The sequence below is a fragment of the Mus caroli genome, chromosome 14 (genome assembly GCF_900094665.2).
Source record: "Mus caroli chromosome 14, CAROLI_EIJ_v1.1, whole genome shotgun sequence".
Taxonomy (NCBI): Eukaryota; Metazoa; Chordata; class Mammalia; order Rodentia; family Muridae; genus Mus; species Mus caroli.
This window is the reverse complement of record NC_034583.1, coordinates 52,210,490-52,219,481: the sequence shown is the minus strand read 5'-3', so window position 1 is coordinate 52,219,481 and position 8,992 is coordinate 52,210,490. Positions and strand designations below refer to the sequence as shown.

Here is an 8,992-nt window from a genome sequence, read left to right as displayed (position 1 = left end):
CCTTGAAGCTGTGGCTTCCAGATGCCTTCTGGAAGATTCTAGAAGCATAGGCATTTGAATTCAATCCTTGCCCATTTCCCATGGGTGATAAACTGTAGAGACCTGTAAGCAACTTGCTCACCCAGAGATAAGAGCACCTAGCAGTTTCCATTGGCTCTGGAACAGCAAACTTGACGAAGGCTGTGGGCATGGACCCTAGACCATGGAACATCTGGGTTACCAGAGAAAAGTCAGCCTTCTTGGAAATACTTTGCCCCTGATTTTGTGAGCCCTTGGAGCTCAGGAGCTCTGTAGGTACAGGTGTCTTGGGATAGTATGCAAAAGCATGCCTGCTCATTTGAAGGATATGAGGCTGGGTACATTGTTCAATTGGTGGAGTGCTTGTTTAATATGCATGAAGCCCTAGGTTCAGAAACCATAATCACATAAACTGAATGTAGCAGTGGATGTCTGTAATTCCAGCCTTTAGGAGGATCAAGAGTTCAAAGCTGTCTTTGAATAAACAGCACTTTTGAGGCCAGCTCATGACACTGGAGACCCTGTCTCGAAAAGGAAAAAAAAAAACAAACAAGTACAAAGTGAGCCCCATGTGTCTCAGGGACATTTCAGAGATGGAGGGCATGAACAGGCCCTGGGGTCCAGCCTCCACCTCCCACTGGGGAAAAATACTGGAAACCAAATAGATCTATTTAAGTGTTACAATGAACTCACAAACCAAGTATTTTACTATCAAGATTTACCCAGAAATCAAAGACAGCTGAAGATAGACAGGGCATAAACTATTTTTAAATATCACACCAGGAAAAATGAGATGCAACTGATAAGGGAAGGAAGTCACAGGAAGGAAGTGGGTTCCTCTAAGGGTGTTGCAGATGATATTTTTCAGTGCCCTTCTGCAAACAGATGCAGTTCCATCATAAAATGGAAATCTTTTCTCGCTCCCAGAATAAACAGCTCCATGTTCAAAAACATGCCACATTCTGACCACAGTGCTTTACCGGCCTCGTGGGTATTCTAAACAACGGACACTAAGTTCCGTTTTACAGTACAGAAAATAAGGTGGCGATTTCTCAGCTGGATCCAAACTGTGGTTTGTGCCTTGCCTGGGATGGAAGCTGTGGAATGATTGCAAGCAAGCTTTCCTCTAAGTCACCTTTCTGTGACTTTTAGGAGTCACAAGAGGTATCCATGATTGCAACTCAGAAGGAAGCATCCTTTGTTGTTGTTGTTGTTGTTTTATTAGGACCCCAAATTTAGATTAACAAGCTTCTGACCCAGGTGTCCAGTGAGCTAGTGGCCGTATCTCTGTAAGTTGTAGCGTCCATTCCTTCACCACTCAATGAAAGCCATACTTGACTGGCGCCACCTATAATACTTTCTTTCACCAGGAAAAAACATTTTACTAATTCTTAAAGACTTGTCACAGTATGTGTGTGTTGGGGTGGGGAGCTGCGCGTGGGGTTGGGGGTGGGGAATCAAGCTTTTTAAAATGGTTTGCCTGTGACCCTGGCGGTGTAAGGCAGGTGTTCGGAGAAACGGCCTAATTAAACACTGCTGTGCCGCTCTGCTGCGTTTTGGACGCCCTGCTCTGTCTGGTAGGGACTTCGTGCTTTTTGTCACAGGCAGCAGCTTGATGCTGTCTACTGGAACCTGCAACAATCCGGGACCTTTCAGGCCCGGAGCACAGAGGCCCGGAGCAGTCCCGGTGTGTCCCTTCCAGCCAAGAGACACTCTGCAGGGCTGTCGCGGGCGAGGCACAGACCAACGCGACCAGAAATCAGGCTGACTGGCTTCTCCCGGCCAGCCCCACGGCACGGCATGATGTCATGGGAGCTGCCACTCAGGGAGATGAAAGGGATGCGGCGCAGCAGCGCTGGCACTAGGCAGCTCAGCTGGGGCACCGCGCGAGAGAGCTGCAGATCCAGCCGCTCAGCCCAGGCCGGGGAAGCCTGCTCTCCAGAGCTGGGGCAGAACAACGTGGCCCACGTTTAACAAAAGAACCAGACGGTAGCGAACTTTCTAGATCTGCGCGCGTAGCAAGTAAACTCAGCTTTGCCTTTGATGCGCAGCAACTGATCGGCGATCAGATTACAGGCACTCCATCTCCTAGTTCGCCTGCCTTTGATCTGCGCGGGTAATCCATTTTCCTGGATTTGAAGTTTGTCTGGGCTTGCGCCCACACACATTTTTGGGAAGGTAAAAACGTTTGGCGCGGAAGTGCTACCAAGCTGAGGAAAGCGTGAGTCTGGAGCACAGCACTGGCGAGTAGCAGGTAGGCGTTTGTGTGTGGTTGGAACTTTCACTGCCGTTTTCCTCGCCTGTTCAAAGGGGGAAAAATGGCTATCAGCTCCCAGCAAGCATGCCTGAAGCCAAGTCCAGCACCAAGCTGCGTGCACGTGAAACTGAATTTGATTCTTGATGCAATTGTTTCGCGGTTTGCACAAGAGTTTGAGATCTGTCATGCAAATCTTACTTGGAAGTGAGTAGTTCCAACAGGACAGAAACAGAGCCTCGCTAATGTTTGTTGCCAGCAGGGTTTCAGACGCTGGAAGCTGGGCTGGAAACCCCCCGCTTACTTTATTTAGAAACGGTGGGATTTTGTTAACAACCCCTCACTCCCACCCCATCTTCCTTTCTCTTCCCCTATCTCCCCCCACCCTACGGAGCAAAACTCCTCTCTAGCAATCCTAGCAATATTACTAGTTTATTCTCCGGCCTCCGGGAGATGTGAATCTATCACACATGTGTCCTTGCCATTCGCATTCCCAAGGGAATCTCCGCAAAGGCATTTAGGACTGAAGCCTTTCAAGTGTAAAGTGGAGGAACTCGGAAACAAGGAGTGCCAAGCTGCATTAGGTTTGGCTAAAAATACCCAAGCCGGGCTCTGTAACCTCTGAAAATAGGAGAAGCTTTGTTTACAGAAACACTCCCGAGGTTAATATTCTTAAATTAACATTTACTCTAAATATAGTGACAGCTGTTGTGAGTTACAATTTGCCAACTGTTTACCAAAACTATCTAGCAATCAACAGTTATTATGTTACATGAAGTATTTTAGCCACATTTTCACTTCAATTAGTGCCCTACAAAACCAAATTATACTGGGCACCCAGCTTGCCAGTTAACTGCTACTTGTGAATTCATAACTTCTACACACACACACAAACACACACGCCTGCACGCATGCACGCATACAAATACACACATGCATACACACAGACACAAACACACACAGAAACACACAAATACAGAGACACACACAAATAAAGAGACACACAAAGACATACAAACACACAGACACACAAAAACACAAACATACAAATACAGAGATACACACCAACACACACATGAAGACATACACTTAGATGCACACAAACACACACACATAGACAAACATACAGACACAAACACACTCAAAGACATACATACACACAGACACAGATACACACACACACACACACACATCTTTACACTGAACTTCAGGCACTCAGGACAATAGGACTCAGAGCTCTGTACCTACATTGGCCCATCCCAATATTCTGGTCCTGGGTTTACTTGGCAAAATACTTTATTATTGTCACAGTGGTCTGTTTTATGTTAGGTGTGCAACAAGGAAATGTAAATGATAAGAATACTTGCTCTGCATTCTGAAATACTGATGAAAGGTCTTGAAACTCCTGTTTCATTTGTGATTATTTTTTTCCTGATCTAACTAATTAAGTTACTTTCACAACTTTCCTCTGATAATCGGAGCCACTTTGCATATTTGGATTAATTTCAAAGCCTGAATAGCTACAAAGCAGAGGCTATTTAGAATCACGGTAAAGTGACTGTGTTTAAAAGTGAATCAGTAGGAACGGTGCCCAGATCTAACTTGTGTTCAGTTATGCCAGAAGGATGTCTCTGTTTTGGGGGTGGGGGAAGGGGGAGCCACCAACCATGCTTATGACAGTCTGGATCTTAAAACATTTGGTTAAAAGAGTCTCAGTTAAAACAAAAAGGTAGTCTTTTTAATGTAATAGCAGAGCCAGTGTTTGGAATGTGCTGTCCTGCTCCGATGTGGAGCTGGGAGATTGTTCTAATGATTGTTTATTTCGCTGCTAGGCTCATTTTAACAAACAGACTCTCCTCAGTGCAAAACAAAGAGGAGAATTAGCAATTATCTGATTTATTTAGGCTTTGTAGAAAACTAGCTTGGGCAAGTCAAGTCCTTGAAAATCCACTTCAGTGCCTGAATTAATTCAGTTAATTGTTTACTTCGTGTGTCTTTGTTGGGAACTGAAACCTAGCGCATTTCATTTCGGTCTTAAAGAAAAGACGACTCTCGCTATGGCACAGGGGGGCTTCAAAGGGCCTTTCTTAATTAATTGCCACAGATGCCTTGGCTGGGAGTAGATATGTCTATGACAGTTCTCCCTTTACAACATTGCATTTTTTTTCAAAGCATTTCCTATCTATTGCTTCAATGGTAGCTTTGTTCCCCCAGAAAGGCCAAGTCTTCAAAGGCCTCTCACTTCTACTCCTGATGCTGCCACTAATTAGCTCCATGACCTTAAGAGAGCCTGCACACTGCTGGTGCCCTTGAGTGTAAAGCGAGGGGCTTGGTCCAATCATTTTCTTTCCCTGGGGTGAGCACCACTGGAATATCTACAGTCCTTTTGCCTGTGGGGAGACTGAGAAGGGACAGTGAGTGCCCTCTGGTTTTCCTGAAGCCCAGGGCTGACCTCCTGAGCCTACATGGTCTACCCTTCCAGTCGCTTAAGCAAATGTGCTGTGGGGCTGAGCAGAGAACAATGTAGGTTTGAAAGGTAGAAATAGCCACTTCCTAGTATAAGCCATTCCTTTGTCCCCATGAGGGACATGTCAGCTGGATCTGTTGCAACCCTTTCCAGCTCTTCCTCTGCTTCTGTTTTTCTAAATATTTCTGAGTTATCCAAACATAAGATTTGCAGCCTTCACTTTCCTTTGCCTTCCTTAGTTTTTTTTTTTTTTTTGGTTTTGTGTGTGTGTTTGTGTGTGTGTGTTTTCTTTTTTGGATAACCTTGTGCCTCCACTTTTCAAATGCTGGGATCACAGACATTTGCCACCATTCCTGATCCCCTAACAGTTAAAGTAACTCTCATAAAGAAATAGGATATATCAGTGATGTATGGAAAATGTGTGTCTATTGCGGGGAGGAGAAGACTATGAATGGACTTAGCATGACATAAACAGTGTTTTTCAAAAATTGTTATTTTCTTAGAAGCTGGCAGGATCTCTGAAAAGTTTAGTAGTTAGTTTAAAAATGATTACTCCTAAGTGGAGTCTTGTCACAGGATTTTGTGAAAGTTCTATTTGTCAGTTCAATACAGCTTCGTGTCCAGTGGGCTAGCCTGCTCCACTTTAGTTGTGTTGAGTGTCATGACATGCGTTCTCATGAATTCTTTTGTTTTCTTGGATTTTGTGGTGAAATTTTTTTTTTTTGTGGTGAAAAATTTTAACTTGACTCTTGATTAAATTTTCTACCTGTCTATTCCATTTATTGTTTTACTCTTTAATTCACTAATTATCAATGTAATACCAAGCAAGCATTCCAGTCACACAAATAGTAGATTTTTTAGAACTTTGTCTCATTTAAATGAACAACTAAGAAAATTGTTGTTTCTCCATTTTATGCAGAGGAAAAGTGAGTCCAAGAGGAGTTGAATTACAAGTCAGGGTCAGGTTAGTTCAGTAGGGTGCAAACGTCTATCTAACCTCAGATCTTAAATTCTTTGTTCTCGGGCAGGGCAGTCCCTTAGTAACAGAGTTGATCTCCGCTGTGAGCAAATACCGTTCCTAACATTTTAGCCAAAACAAACAAAACAAAATAGCCCCCCCCTTTTTTTCTTTCTTTCAACATACTTTGTAAGAATTATTGGTTGGCCTAGACTCTCAAGTTATAAAGAGCCTCAAAATAAACTTCTCCTCTAAGAGTAAACTGAACTCAGGCACCCATTACACTGGCTGGTCGGAAACTGCCCCTGTGACTCCAGGCCAGGCCATTGTGGGAAATCTTAGGATTCTGTACTCCCTTAAAGGGTGATTCCTGGCGCATTCCCTTGATCCCAGCACTCAGGAGACAGAGGCAGGCAGATCTCTGAGTTCGAGGTCAGTCTGGCCAACAAAGAGAGTTCCAGGACAGGTAGGGCGACACAGAGAAACCCTGCCTCGAAAAACAAAACAAGAGAGAACGGGGAAGGTGGTGGAGATTATGTGAGGATTTGGGAAACCCAGAATTTGATCCTGGCTTGATTATAATCTTACTGTGTGACTGTGAACAGGACTTCCACCTCTGGCCTCCAGTACTCCTAACTCTCCACTATAACTGGTAGCCATGGTTGTTAAAAAATACTTATATAGCTGCCCAGTTTATCTTATAAATATTTATACTTACAAATATTTATATAAAAATACTTTTAATCACTGCCTATTTTATTGCTTATATTTACAAACTTGGTTATCATTGGAGAATCTCACTTCCATGTTAATTAATTCAACAATTTAAAAAATACATTTTATTTATTTATTTAGTGTACATGTGTATAGGGCAGGGTGGTGGCGGTGGTGAGCACATGCCAGATCATGTGTGTGGAGATCAGAGGATAGCTTGCTTGGGTTGGTTCTCTCTTCCTACAGTGTGGGTCCTGGGGATCGAACTTGAATTAGGGTTGGTAGCAGATGCGTTTGCCTGCTAAGCCTCTTGATGGGTACATATTCAACTGCTTTTTAATAAATATCTACTATGTGCCATGTGCTGTGAACTAGCCTCATAAAAATCCACTATTTTTATATAACCAGCCCTCTAGTCCATTTTCCCATGGAGTCGTGTGTTATAGTGCAAACCCCCAGAGTCAGCCAGCTTTCCATGAACAATGCCAGTGTGCCATCTCAGAGAGAGGGTCATCTGAAACTTTTCCCCAGAGAAAGATGTTACTTCAGTACTTTATATGTTTTCAGTGAAAAGGTTCTAAACGAGTGTGGTCTATGACATTCACACATTGCCAAATCTCGATTTAGAAACCGAGCATAGAGTCTGGCTGTGGTAGTGTATACTAGAAAACCTTTCATTCCAGAGGTGGGGCTGAGAGAGGCTGCCAACTCAAGCCTGGTTTACATGGTGGATTCTAAACCAGCCAGGACTACACAGTGACATAACAGGGCCCCATCTCAAAAACAACAACAACAACAACAACAACAACAGCAACACCTACCTTAAAACTAATTGTAAAAACAGTACCTCTTTCAAGAGTCTTGTAGCAACTTGGCTTTTCCACTTAAAATCTCATCCTATTGATATGATCCAATGCTTAACGAAAGGAAAAAAAATGGTCCCAGCCCTAATTCAAATCATGAGTTTTATTCCAAAGGAGCCTAGTAACCTTTTCTCCTTCTCACATACAGGGTCTCACTAGGTACCCCAGGGTGACTTTGAACTTACATCCTTTCTGCAGCAGTCCCTCATGGCCCCACACTCAGCTATACCTTGTGATTCTTTTGAGAAGACCATTGATGCTCAACTGTGAGCCTGGGCTCTTACTTCATGCTGTTCCTGGATTGTACAAACATTCAAACTTCATGGGCATCTGAGGCCTCAAAGTGCAGGGGTTCCAGGTCCCTTTCCCATTGTCAGTGGTTATTTCAGTAATTTATTGTCATTTATTGACCAATGTCCTGCTGTGAATGGTGCCATTTACAAAGCACATACTTTGTGCCAAGAACTAGCTTAGGAGTTTTAATGCCTGGTGTTATTTATCAACCTCCAGCAAAGCGACTTGTTATACCGATGAAGAAGGGAAATATCCAGTGGTTAACTACGCCAAGGTCATACAAATCGTGGGTGCCAAGTTGGCATCGAGACTAGATTGTTTGATCCTGGTGGTTGCGTGTGCTCACAGTTCGGTCTCTCTGCGCAGTGAGCTAACAGGCTAACTGGCAAGATCCATCACACGCACGAAAAGATCCAAGAACTAATGAGCTGAATAATGGGTTACTGTCTCCAAGTACAAAGGAGGTCGGACAGGACGGCAGCGCTTGGCTGAAGTTGGAGAAGGTACTTTCTGGTCAGCAGATTAAATTTCACCAGACACCATTTAGCTACTAGCATGATTGATGCTATCGGACGGGAAAGTTGAAGCAAAATCGGCCCCTTCTCTAGAAGCACTTTGAATCCTTGAGGAAGAATGGTGGAAGCCCATGCATCCTCTTACCACAAGGATTGTGAGAAGTGCTGAATTGGGACAAACCTTGGAAGGGAGGAAATAGAGTTGAGGATTAAAGGAAAATATGAGCGTCAAAGACTTCCTGAAATATGAATAAAGAGTCAAGGGAGGTAAGCAAGATGCAGGAGCATAATGAGGAAGCTTCCAGAGCGCAGAAAGGGCAACTTCAGGACACAGTGGAGGGTAGGCAAGCAGACCAGTTTGGTCAGAATATAAAGCAAGAGGTCTAGAGGAAGATAAGGCTGAAAATGTGGGTGGAGCCCAAATGTGGAAATCTTCACATGCTAATCCAAGGAGTATAGATGTGCCCCCTCCCAAAGCAGCCGCTAGAAAGGCAGAAAACAGGCTGAGGAGCTGTGGTCCCTATTCCAGGATGGGAGTGGGAAGGCCTTAGGGGAGGTGGAGGAGGTGCTAGGTAGGCATTAAAGGAACAAGAGGGGTGAGTGCCAGAGATCTCGCAAAGAAGGGAGCAGATGTTTAGTTTGCTAAAGATGAACTGCCTACACTACTCTGTGAGGTTCTGGGATACCAAGAAAAAAAAAGGCATGCCCTCAAGAGATGGAGGTGTTGTGGGGAAAGAAGCAGCTTGGGATGCTTGACCAGGGTTTGGGAATGAGAATGTTAGCACGGTACTTAAGAGTGTTAGTGACTCAGGGCGTGGTGGCGCACGCCTTTAATCCCAGCACTCGGGAGGCAGAGGCAGGCGGATTTCTGAGTTCGAGGCCAGCCTGGTCTACAAAGTGAGTTCCAGG

At 44.3% G+C, this 8,992-nt stretch overlaps 1 protein-coding gene across 1 annotated transcript in view; it reads left to right on the top strand.

The window, feature by feature from the left end:
• Nucleotides 1–1,528: 1,528 nt before the first annotated feature.
• Tnfrsf19 (TNF receptor superfamily member 19) overlaps nucleotides 1,529–8,992 on the top strand; it is an 89,406-nt gene continuing 81,942 nt past the window's right edge. The window contains exon 1 of the mRNA XM_021181855.1: nucleotides 1,529–2,272. The gene's annotated coding sequence lies outside the window, so the exon portion shown is untranslated. The remainder of the gene's footprint in view (nucleotides 2,273–8,992) is intronic.